Source organism: Gymnoscopelus microlampas, assembly GCF_963454915.1.
Source record: "Gymnoscopelus microlampas genome assembly, chromosome: 21".
NCBI lineage: Eukaryota > Metazoa > Chordata > Actinopteri > Myctophiformes > Myctophidae > Gymnoscopelus > Gymnoscopelus microlampas.
The window spans coordinates 19,948,802-19,961,084 of NC_139958.1; the positions used below are offsets into that span (position 1 = coordinate 19,948,802).

At 39.6% G+C, this 12,283-nt stretch overlaps 1 protein-coding gene across 1 annotated transcript in view; it reads right to left on the minus strand.

Annotated features, from left to right (window-relative positions):
- Positions 1 to 11,673, minus strand: part of znf618 (zinc finger protein 618) — a 47,194-nt gene extending 35,521 nt beyond the window's left edge. The window contains exon 1 of the mRNA XM_084046739.1: positions 11,229 to 11,673. The gene's annotated coding sequence lies outside the window, so the exon portion shown is untranslated. The remainder of the gene's footprint in view (positions 1 to 11,228) is intronic.
- Positions 11,674 to 12,283: the final 610 nt, after the last annotated feature.

A 12,283-nucleotide genomic window follows, 5' to 3' on the forward strand; every position in this document is an offset into this window, starting at 1 on the left:
TAAAATATGTTGTGCCAGGCAGGGACCCCCAGAAGCACAGATCGGAGTTAAAATGTTCGCTTTAACACTGTGTACACTGTACACACACACACACACACACACACACACACACACACACACACACACACACACACACACACACACACACACACTTAAGATTTTCCAAAAGTAGCATATCTACAAGCTCATAGCTTGTAGATCAGGTTTCCATCCGACAGATGATATCTTTCACTAGTTTTGGCACATTGGTGCTACAGTGTTTGTGGGAGCATGTTTATGTTCCCTCAGCCCTGTGTTAACCCCAACCCCATCTGTCACCATTGTGAAAGTTTAGTTGATGATTAATTGTCACACAAATAAGTGCAATTAACGATTTAATTGTGTGTTTGGCATTGACAAACGTATATTAATACAAATGACATTCCCGTTTTGCCTTTTAGGCTTTGCATAACAAAGAATGTACACAGGGTAGACGTGATACTAATAACTTAAATATGCCAAGAAATGACTGACAATGAGCGGTGCCAATAATCAAAAATAGATCATGTACTATGGCCAAAGTAAGCCACAATTATTAATAATCTAATACTTTCGACATCTTTGAAAAGAAATTATGGAAATAGCTGATCGGTAAATCTGGTAATTTTTTTTTTAATGTATGAACATTTTTAACAGATTAATTCATAGCGATGAATGGAAAACGATTGACGATAAAACAAAAATTAATTGTGATTATGTCAAATAATTGCAATTAGGCAATTTAGTAATAACTAGATTTTCAGGCCTGAAAATCCAGTCCTATGATCAGAGCAATGGTCATCGAGTTATGCCCATTTGAAATGTTAGACACTGCTGTAGCCCCTTATGTGTGCAATTTAGTTGCCGTTTTTTGTGTGTGACTATTGATATGGCAGACCTCTGAACAGTGTTTGTGGCATGTTTGGTGAGGATTGGAGCAACGGTGTGCCTGTGGCCCTGGGGGGGGCTAATGTGGCCCCTGGAGGCAACCAATGGTGGGTGGACACGTGACGTCCACCCACCATTGGTCTACCCTCTAGGCAATTTAAACCATTAAGACCGGGAACACATCTGTGTCATTTTAAGATTTATTTGGCTATTTTCTTTTTTTTTTAATCGTGAAAATATTTGCAAATCTTTGAATATATATATATATATATATATTTTTTTTTTTTTTTTTTAAGCAAACATTTATAACTTAAATCTTTGCTTCTGGGGGGTCCCTGGAACAAAACCTTTTGAGATGGGGGTCCGCGGCCAAATACATAATCTAAAAATGTTTTCTAAATCCCAACAGTTATGTTGTTACTGTATATCAGCGGTGCGCCAACATTTCCATGACAAGGACCACCCAAAATGATATGCATTTGGCCGCGGACCGCATCTCAAAATAAGTGGATATTTGGGGACCCCCCAGAAGCACAGATCAGAGTTAAAAATGTTCACTTTAAAACATATCCAGTATAGTGGGGTTGACACTAAGGTCTCAGAGGCACTTGCCCGTCGGGCAAGTACAGGTCATGTTCTACTTGCCCACAGGTCTTGCCCACTTGCCCGAAAAGTAAATCATCCATTATAAAATGGCAAGCAAAATTTTAATTACTGTTCAATTTAACACTTATTTTTGACTTTCTACTTGCGAGTTCTGGAGCTGCACGATAAAAAATGTCATACCTCAACATTATATAAAAACAGTTATGTGGTTGTTCCGTCCCCACTCAAAATGCGCACCTGCCCGGTCGGGCAACCCGATAGCAAACTTCACCTGCCCGACCATTTTATTTACCTGCCCCGGGCAGGTGGGCAGGCGTTAGTGTCAACCCCTTAGATTTGCCCACATTTTCAAGAATTTTCAAAAATAGCAGATATACAAGCTCATAGCGCGGCACTCGGTGCCGCGCTATGAGCTTGTATATCTGCTATTTATGAATAGCCAAAGAAATCTTAGAATGACACAGCTGCGTTCCCGGTCTTAATGGATTAATATAGGATTTGTGACAGGCCTACTCATCTCAACAGACCGTTTCTATGTGGGAGAGTGTGGGGGACACTGGGGATATTATTGTCATACTGAAAACAGGAAATGGCCTTCCGCAAACTGTTGCTATACAGCTGCAAAACACACAATTGTCTAGAATGTCATTGTAGCTGTAGCATTAAGATTTCCATTCACTGGAACAAAGAGCAATGATTAGAAACACTAATTAGAAAAGGTGTCTGCTGACATTTAGTCATTTAGTGTAGGAATCGTTTTACAAAGACATGTTTTCAAATTCAATATTTTGACATGCCTTTCGCAACAAAACATATTGGAGTTGTCAATTATTTAAACACAGTTTAAATAACTGACAAACATAAATTGATAAGTGTTGAATTTTAGGCACCGGACAGGTACAATGTTCCAGTAATTCACAGCTCTATAAATGCCTTTTCAAATTCAGGGCCTATTCAAGTTTGCCGTCTATTTCAATTTCCAATTTGAGATTTAAGCCTTTAATAATGGAACAAACTCTTGTGTGCACCGCTCTGTGTGTGTGTGTGTGTGTGTGTGTGTGTGTGTGTGTGTGCGTTCAGGGGGGGGCAGACGTGTGCGTATGTGCGTTCATGCCAATAACTGCAGTGCTTAATGGGTGTGAAATATTTATTCAAATGAGTATAAATTTGTCATTATAGTGGGATCATAATTATGCCAAATCATTTTTGAAACATTTTAACACAAATCTTGTATGGAGATCCCTGGCACAACATATTTTCAGATGGGGGTCCGCGGCCAAATACATATCAATTTTGGGGGTCCTTGGCATGAAAAAGTTTGAGAACCACTCAAGGGAACACTGGCAAATAAATGCTTTTGATCTTGTTGTGTGTACACCATAAATATGAGTGAATTGAATAAATATGAGTGAATTGAATTGTTATCAATGTGTGAGTAAGTCTGAATTGGCTACTAGAATAGACAGGCACTTAGTTTGCACAGCTACTGAGCTAGTCTACATGAGAATGACGGATACGAGCACATGTCTTTTCCATCCAATGTCAAAATGACACATTTTGGTGCAGTACAGGCCAATGTCATTCACAATAATGTAGCTACAGTTACATCTCAAATCTGCCAAGAAGCACTACATTTCCACACCATCATGGAATGTGTTCATTGCTGTGCGCAACGTTTTTCATACAGCCTCTCTGTCAGCATACTAGTAAAAATGCCAAACCAAATGAACACTCAAAAAATACAAAAAAGAAACTGTATACAAGCCATAGAAAACAACACACTGCCATCTCCCCCATTCAGGAGAGAACAATTACAATTATGAGAAAGATGTATTGATCGTTGAGATTCCTGCGGGACTGAAATGCTTGCAGATCAATCGATGGCCAAAAGGTTTTCATATTGAGCATATCACTAGTCTCTCGTAAATCACACTAGAGCAGTGGTTCTCACAGTGGGAGGGGGGTCGGGGGGGGGTTTCAGGGGGTCCCCAGCTAAATTTGACAGTTTCACACTCACAACCACCATCCATATTTTATACGTTGGCCGTTAAAGAAATAGCAGATATACAAGCTCACAGCCCGTCACTTAGTGACTGCAAGCTTGTTTTCTATTTTTTAACTTTTTGTTTTTAATCTTGAAAGTATCGGAACATTTTGAATCATTTAGATGTTTTTTTAAACACAAATCTTCTCTTCAGGCGGTCCCTGACGCAAAACATTCAGATGGGGCGGGGGGGCGGGTCCGGGGCCAAATGCATATCAATTTGGGGGGTCCTTGGCATGAAAAAAGTGTGAGAACCACTGCATTAGAGCAGTGGCTCTCATTCTCAACCTTTTTCATTCCGTGACCCCCCCAAAAGATAATATTTTAACTGGGGACCCCCCACCCTGATAAGCACTTGGAATGTAGGAGTTCGGGCATTACATTTAGTTTGACTCGGTTCCACAGATCGAGCGGCTATTTTCTACATTTTTGCCTCTTTCTTATATTATTGAACAATTTGGCCGATGTTTGACCTGTTGTAATAGAATAGTTTTGATGCAGTAATAGTCTTTTTCTTTTAGGTATTAAAAAGGTCTTAAAAGTCACTTAAAATTATCATCTGGGGACCCCCCCACCCCCCAAAAAATTAAAATAATCATGCGGTGACCCCCCCTGGGGGTCCCGACCAGTGTTGCCAGATTCTGTGAGAGAAACAAGCAACCAGGTCTAGGAAAACCAGCCCAAAAGAAGCGGCCATGGGCCACACGAGCACTTTAACATATGCATCAGCTATTTGAAAATTGCAGATCTACAAGCTCACAACGCGTCGCGATGCGACGCGTTGTGAGCTTGTAGATCGGCTATTTTCAAATAAAAATCTTGCAGGGAAATTATAATAAGCAGATCTGGCAACCCTGGTCCAGACCCACACAGGTTGAGAAGCGCTGCATTAGAGAAGAGCTCCACAAAGCTGTGGAGTGTAACGTCACATGTTGCAACACAGGGTCTCTCATGCACATGATGGATCTCTTTGTCACGTGACAACACATTTAGAGCAGTGGGTCTTAAACTTTTTCATGTCAAGGACCCCCAAATTGATATGTATTTGGCCGCGGACCCGCCCCCATCTCAAAACATTTTGTTCCAGGGACCCCCAGAAGCAAAGATTTGAGTAAATATATATATATATTCAAAGATTTGCACAAATCTTCAAGATTTTTCTCAAATAGAAGATCTACAAGCTCATAGAGTGAGCTTGTAGATCTGCTATTTTTGAATAGCCAAAGTATAAAATAATGGTTAAAATGATTGTGATGCTATATGGACTACTTTTACCTTGGTTTGAGAACCAATGTGGTTAGTGTATAGCTACAATCTAAAGTGACAAATGCTTTCCCGTTTTAATGGGTTAATTTCCATTACTAATACACTCAGGCACATGATGGATCTCTTTGTCATGTGACCTTTATTTCTGTCTGTAAAATTCTGTTTTTTTCTCCTTCTTTTTTTATAATTTAGAGTAGCCAATTATTTCCGCCACTTATTTTCTCCCAATTTAGTCGTTATACCAATTTCTGCATTCCCCATCAGGCCCTCTTGTGTATTGTTAATGCTCTTCATCCCCGCTGGCTCACCGGCCAGTGAGGAGGCCCCTTTGTATTTGTATTCTCATCCAAGCGGGATCATATGCCCTGCGGAGGATTCAAACTCGTCTAGTCTCTGCGGTGGTGGACAGGTACTTTACCGCTGCCAGCCGAGTGCCCTTCTGTCTAGTATTTTCAAAAGCACATTATACCTAAATAAACAGAAAGATCATGTATGTTAACAAAGGTGCAACATCAAACTAATCGATTCAATCGAGATTTAGCAGTTCTACAAAGCTATAACAACATGTCGTAAAAATGTGTTGTGAGCCTGTAGATCAACAACTGCACGACACTGTTGTGCAACGAAGTGTAGAATAACGCTTCAAGGACCTACTTCACCCATTGTCAACCTCTCTTCATAGAATTGGTCCTCACTGTAATGCTCATTATAATATGCCACCATTTCTGTTAACTCGGCCTGTGTCTCAGAGGAGGGCTGTGTGGACAGTTCAGAAACCCGCCGATCAGTGATCGATGGGAAATCCAAGCTAATAGAAACGCTGTGTTTCTATTCCTGGAAATTTTGCATGCTGGAAGCCATTGTTCTCGTGTTATTAATAAATACAAATTTGAAATCTTGTTTGGAAGAGAAAAAAAAACCTGCCTAACGATGATGTCACTGGTAGGCGGGTTTATGAAGTGTCCACAGCCTTCCTATGAGACACAGGCCGAGGTGATTTTTTTTACCATTTTATCACTAGCATTAGTGAGGACCAAACATAAAAAAGAGGTTGAAAATAGGTGAAGTCGTCCTTTAATTGTCTCGGCGGTCTCAAGTAGCCTATGCGCTGGGTGAGCAAGTTTCATTGAAATGAGTGGGCGGGAATTTTCTGTGCCCACTCCAGGTAATATATGTATCAGCGGTCATTAGGCTACATTTAAAAGCACAAGTTGATGAGCCAAAACAAAAAGCCAATAGAATTAACCCAGAGCTCCATGCCACATCAACCATGAAATGGGGTCATTGTATTCCATCAATTTCATTTTCACCTGAGCTTTAGCAGAGATCCATCACAAGTACCACTGCAGAAAGCTTAACCCATTCAAACCGGGAACGCATCTGTGTCATTTTTAGATTTCTTTGGCCATTCAAAAATAGCAGATGTACAAGCTCATACCGAGTGCCGCACTATGAGCTTGTAGATCTGCTATTTTTGAAAAATTGTGCAAATCTTTGAATATATATTTTATAAAGCGAACATGGGCAACTCAAATCTTTGCTTCTGGGGGTCCCTGGAAGAGATATTTTACAAATGTTTGCTTTTAAAAATATATATTTAAAGATTTGCACAAATTTTCACGATTCTTCCAAAAATAGCAGATCTGCTATTTTTTAAGAAATCTTAAAATGACACACAGATGCGTCCCGATCTTAAAGGGTTAACCACTACTTTCAACCTGGTGTCCGCATTTCCGCATTTTCGACATATTATAGGTAAACATTTTCAAAGATTTCCAAGAAAACAAAATATGAATAAAAAGCTAAAACAGCTGATCCACAAGCTCAGAACGTGTTGTGCTGCGACACGTTGTGAGCTTGTAGATCGGCTATTATAGCTACTCGTTGCATAACAAAGTATATAGGGCTTAAGTGGTTAACAGTTTAACTTTGGGCAATGTGTGAATGGGTTTGTGACTGTGTGGATAATTTCCATTTATGAAACCAGTTTTGCAGGAGGCAAGCACATTTACAATAGACTGTTCTGCTCATTATTGGGGGCAGCTGTTTTTGTTAAATGTCAGCACATGGATATTAACCACAATGTGCTAGCGAGACTACTGCACAACGCTTATTATTTGCCATGTTGCTGGAGTTGTCTGGGAGTCTACACACATGCAGGGAAATACATCTCTATGATGCACTTATTCACAATTCAGTATTCTGCACTGTACTGACTGAGGTACTTAAAATAATTGGCCTAATTGTGTGCACTACTGTGTCTGTCCCTGCACAACAATGAACCAAATCAATCACTGCACTACTAGGATAATCCTGGTGCTCCTACTTGCTTTAACATCCACATCAGTATGTTCTGCATCTATCTATCTATCTATCTATACATACAGTACATTCACAAAATCTCTGTGAGTGAGCGAGCGAGTCATTGAGTCAGTGAGTAAGAGTCACAAGCACATCTAACCACCCGACCGATTGACTTCAAACCCCAAGGGAGCGATGCGCCGAGTGGCCCACAGGGGGATTTGTGAAACCCTAGTGCGCCTGCTCTATTGGCACCAAAGGTGGTGCCAACCCCAGAAGGAGTGTACTTCCGTTCACTGCATGGGTGGACAACTTTCATTGAAATGAATGGGCGGGGATTTTCCATCTGTTCTCTAGTTTTTATATAGCTCTATGTACACTATATTTGGCATGCCGCACACAGAACTTCATACTGTATATGGGCATAAAAGGGACACAGACAGACAGACGGGTACAACGTGTATTGTATTCTAACAATGGATATTGCATAACCGGGTGGGGCATGCATACCCAAGTCGTTCCCGGGTAGACCAGTGCCCAACAATGTAAAATAAACTGTAATAATATCTAAAATGCATCATACACATCAGCACCCTTCCCAATTCTGGAGTGAGCTTGTAGATCAGCTATCAGCGAAGATCAGCAAAGGGATTTTGTGTATAGAGGGGAAAAAAGAGCGGACCAAGTAGATCCCTGGGGAACTCCAGGAAAGGACGTTTAGAGGGTTTAAAGAAAGTGAAACACAAGGCTCATCATAACCTTGATGTTCCAGGGAAATTGAAAATAAGAATCAGCTGAAATATGTCTGTAAATATGTAAAAGGGTACTGCTTCACTGTGCAATATTTGCAATAACCAAAAAAAGTCAGTGGCAAGGGGGAACCAAAACCTGTTTCAGCCTAAATACTTCGCTATATGCTACCCCTTTTCCCTTGAAACAAATGTAAATGATCCTTTCTTTTACAATAACTGTCGCCAGAGATGGCTCACGAAAAACAATTTCAAAAAGCAATAATGCAGAGAAATGACAGAATTCCACCCACCCCCTCTAGATTGCTCTGGGAAAAAAGGAAAGTGTGCCATACAGTTGAATAGAATTCCGTCCTTGTGCACTCCAAAACCCCCATAAAAACCTTTTTCAATCTATATGGTAATGCCATGAATTAAAATTTAATAACTAGAGATATTGAAAAGCAGCCTTGAATTATACTGAAATAAATCCTGAAAGATCAGGCCCTAAAATTAGAAATTCAAGCCGGCATCCGGTCTGCTGCTAAGCCCCTTGTAGGCTGGCAGATTACATTTTTGATGAAAATCAAAATTGCACTGCAGACTGAGGCAGCCAGAGCAAACCTGCAAGCATTGTGATTTATGGATTCATTAAAACCCATAGGAGTTTCACCCCTCCCATTTTCACTCACAGAAAATGAGATTTGCTTTGCTGAAAATTTGTATTTTCAGAGATGCAGCACAGCCATCGCTCTACCTTCCAGAAAAATAATCAACATCACAAAAAAAATGTTCTGCGTACATAACCACCGCACGCAAAACAGGCCTAATTTTCTTTTGCTGCAGCAATTGAAAGTCTTTATGCATTATTCATGAGACCAATAAGGTTCGTTTTTTAAAAAGGGAGAGGCAGGCAAAAAGAATATGTGCAGAATGCACAGAATTTTTTAATGCAGCAGCCCCAAACCCCTGAAAAGCCGTTCCCTTGAGTCTAATTTGAGTGATGCCATTTTGAGACATTTGCAACATGCCTCTGAGAATACTAAAACTACAGGGGCATAAGGTGTTCAAATACATTTATTACGCCCACAGGGGTTGTGTTTTCCTTAAGACACAGCGACGCTCACATAACAATTTTGTAATCATATTCATATAATAGATAGTTGACACGGCATTTAGGTAGTGAGTGACTTCCTATAGCATACATCTTAGAATAAAGAAACGACCTATTATGTTAAGTTAATGATCATTTGAGCCACAAATACAGCAAATGCATTCAGTCTCATTTGTCCACTACCTTCTGCCTGAGGGAACAGCTTTTGTGATTTAATATTTGATAATACGTCAGGCATTCCCAATGGTCAACATAATTGTTGTCATCAAATGTATAATCATGGTCTAAGGCGTGTTTAATTAAAAAACAAACTTAGTATCACTCTTATCTGAGAGCTTTGCATCCTGGTTCCTTTAGCATTCTGATTTCAAACAATCCCTTCTCTTCACTCTTCACTCCTAAATCATGCAAGTTGCTTCTGTATAATTTCTGAATATCATTAACGCTCCCTAGTACTTTTTTTGATTAGATACCTAAGCCTATAAAAGTTGAATTAATTCTCAGATTCATCAGGCAAAGCATAAAATGTTCCATCAACTATTTAAATTTATACAGTTCTGAAGGTCAATGCTAAAATTACACACAGGGAAAATGGCTTTCACAGATTCCCTTACAATAAAAGCAAGCCATGCAAGATGGGAAATTGTTTTTGCATCCAGAAGATTTGTGTAAACAGTGCAGAGATAGGTTGATTGTTTTTTCCTGTCCCAAAAATGTGCTGACACTGTCTTCCTCCTGAATTCTTTCGCCACCATTCAGTTCACTATTATGTGTTAAGTTTTGTTGTCCCTCTTACACATTTACAGAGTTGGTGCACATTGCTCCCCTTTGCTTAACCACTCAAACCCCATGCATCGCTGAGCGGAGTTCCACAGGGCTCTATACTAATGTCGTTTTCATTTCCCCCCCCCCCTATACATTAAATAGCCGATAGACAAGCTCGATTGGCTATTTTCAGCTAAAGTTTTCCCCAGAATAAGCATGCTGGGGTTTAATTGGTTAACAATTGCGCATCAGCACCACAATCCTATTTCCATGGGGGCACACACACACGCACACACACACACACACACACACACACCTCTCTCTATCTCTCTCTGTTTGTTGATGTCAGCCATCAAAAGTAGTATAGCTTTACAGGAATCAGAGTGGATTGTTGCAGCTTATGTAATTATGAGACACCACAAAGGACAGCCTGTATTCATCACACCAACAATAAGCAACACAAATTCAAGTTGTTGTACATTCCCTGGCAGTCAGTGTAGAAGCATCAGAAAGAATAGAACAAACATACAATAGTACTTGTGAACATATATTGTACTTAATTAAGGTTTTGAAAATATTTTTTTAAATGCATGTAAGTATGTTCGAGTGAATTAAGCAAAAAACAAATAGTGTGTTGAACAACAGTGGCATGCATGCATACAACAACATGTAAACATGTATGTGTTATTTTTAAACATATTGTGGCCAACATGTGCATAAACACTTAAGCCTCCATAAAACTAAACAAATTTCAAAGTAGTCCAATTACAATTTCGTAATTCTTTCCCAAAATGACCACCTACAGGTGGCGCCAACTCCACAAATAAAAAGAATTGAAACCCTGAATATTTTTTGGGGAAGATAGAAGTCAAAATGTTGACAAGGTGCTGAGCTTTGCGTTCTCTCTCCCCTGGGAATGATTCTACTACTAGTTAAATATAGATCACATGTTGCCAAAGTATTAAACCAGCGCATACATGACGTTAACAACAGCCACAAGCTTTGGTCAAAATTTGCAGGCAAATTCACAAAACATGGCTGCAGGAGGTTTTTGTGTTTGAGAATTGTTCCTCCCCTCCTTGTCCTTCATGTTATGTTCCCACGCTCTTTCAGAATGGACAAAGCATCTCATAAGTGCTTTATTAAAAGTACACTAGGGTGCATAACCGGGGCTAGTTTAGTTATATCAGTTATATCTAGCTGAAAACTTTATTTGGAAATCGCCGTTTTAAAAATAAGAAAAGAAGAGGGGACAAAAATCAACAGATTATTATTAGGTCTGTTTTAGGATGGCTTCTAAAAAAAGCAGCACCCTGACATATAGAATAGTAGCAACATTTCATACATTTAATAAGTGCAACCTTCAGATGATGATTAATTAACACGGAAGAATGAGACCCGGCTGCGAGCACTATAAGCTCTAATTGCGGCCCTTGCGAAATTCTAAAATTTTGTTTCTAGAATCAGAAACAATAATATAGTGATTTGTTTGACGTACCTCCGGTGGCAACGATGTAGCTCATGCGAGTCAGCAGCTAAAAAACCTTCTCTTTTCCTCGAGCTAGAGGACAACACAACACAAACACAACACAACTGACGACTCCGCGATTCTCTCTGAAAATTGACTTGTTTCAGAATTTCCCCAAAAAAAATGTTTAGACGCAGACGCGCTTTATTGCCTCAAACAGAGCGACATTTTCCAATTTGAGTCGTCATGACGTGAAAAAACAAAAAAAAATCTCTCTCTCTGGTCCGCGCTGTGCTGCTTGTTGTACAGTCTGCGTTGTTGCCCCCGTGCACACACATTTTGTTACACTCTCACATACACACACACGCGCGCCGCACACACACACTCACAGGGTTGTGTGTTGTTGCGGTTCCTCTTGTGGAAATTTTTTCGTCCGCCATATACGAGGACTGTAGGACAGATTCCGAAATTGCAGCGCCGGCCAGTTATATTAGTCTGCATGACAGGAAAGAAAAAAAAAGAGAAAAAAGAAAAGAAAAAAAAAGAAAAATTCTGGGATTGAGAGAAAGGGCTGTGCGACCATAACGTTACACAGGGTTGGTTGGGGAAGTTGAAAATTAGGCAAAATAAAAAAAGATAGTGAAATTTTACTGAGATTAACCTGAGCAGGCTGCAAAAAAATACTTCATATAGGATATAGGTTTTAAACCTACGCCTATATAGACGTATTAAATCAGTTAAAGAAAGTATAGCACATGCATGGCTTCAACATTGTTTTTTTTAACAAACACTTTCTAAAGTGTTGGTAGAAATTATGAAACTAACATCTTTAATCCGCACTTATGTTCAAGATATCACGTTCTATCCCGTTTTCGCATAAGGAACTGTTTAGATAAAGTAATGTGCAAGTAGGCAATGTTAAATATGTAATGGGTTCGTGTTTCAAACTATTCCCATTTGAGTTGACAATGCAAAATGATTGATAGATAAATACATAATAATATAATAATAGGCTAATAACATAGTGATTCATTTAATATTGATCTATTATTGGTCCGTCCGTCTGTTCCTGGAGAATGGCTAGT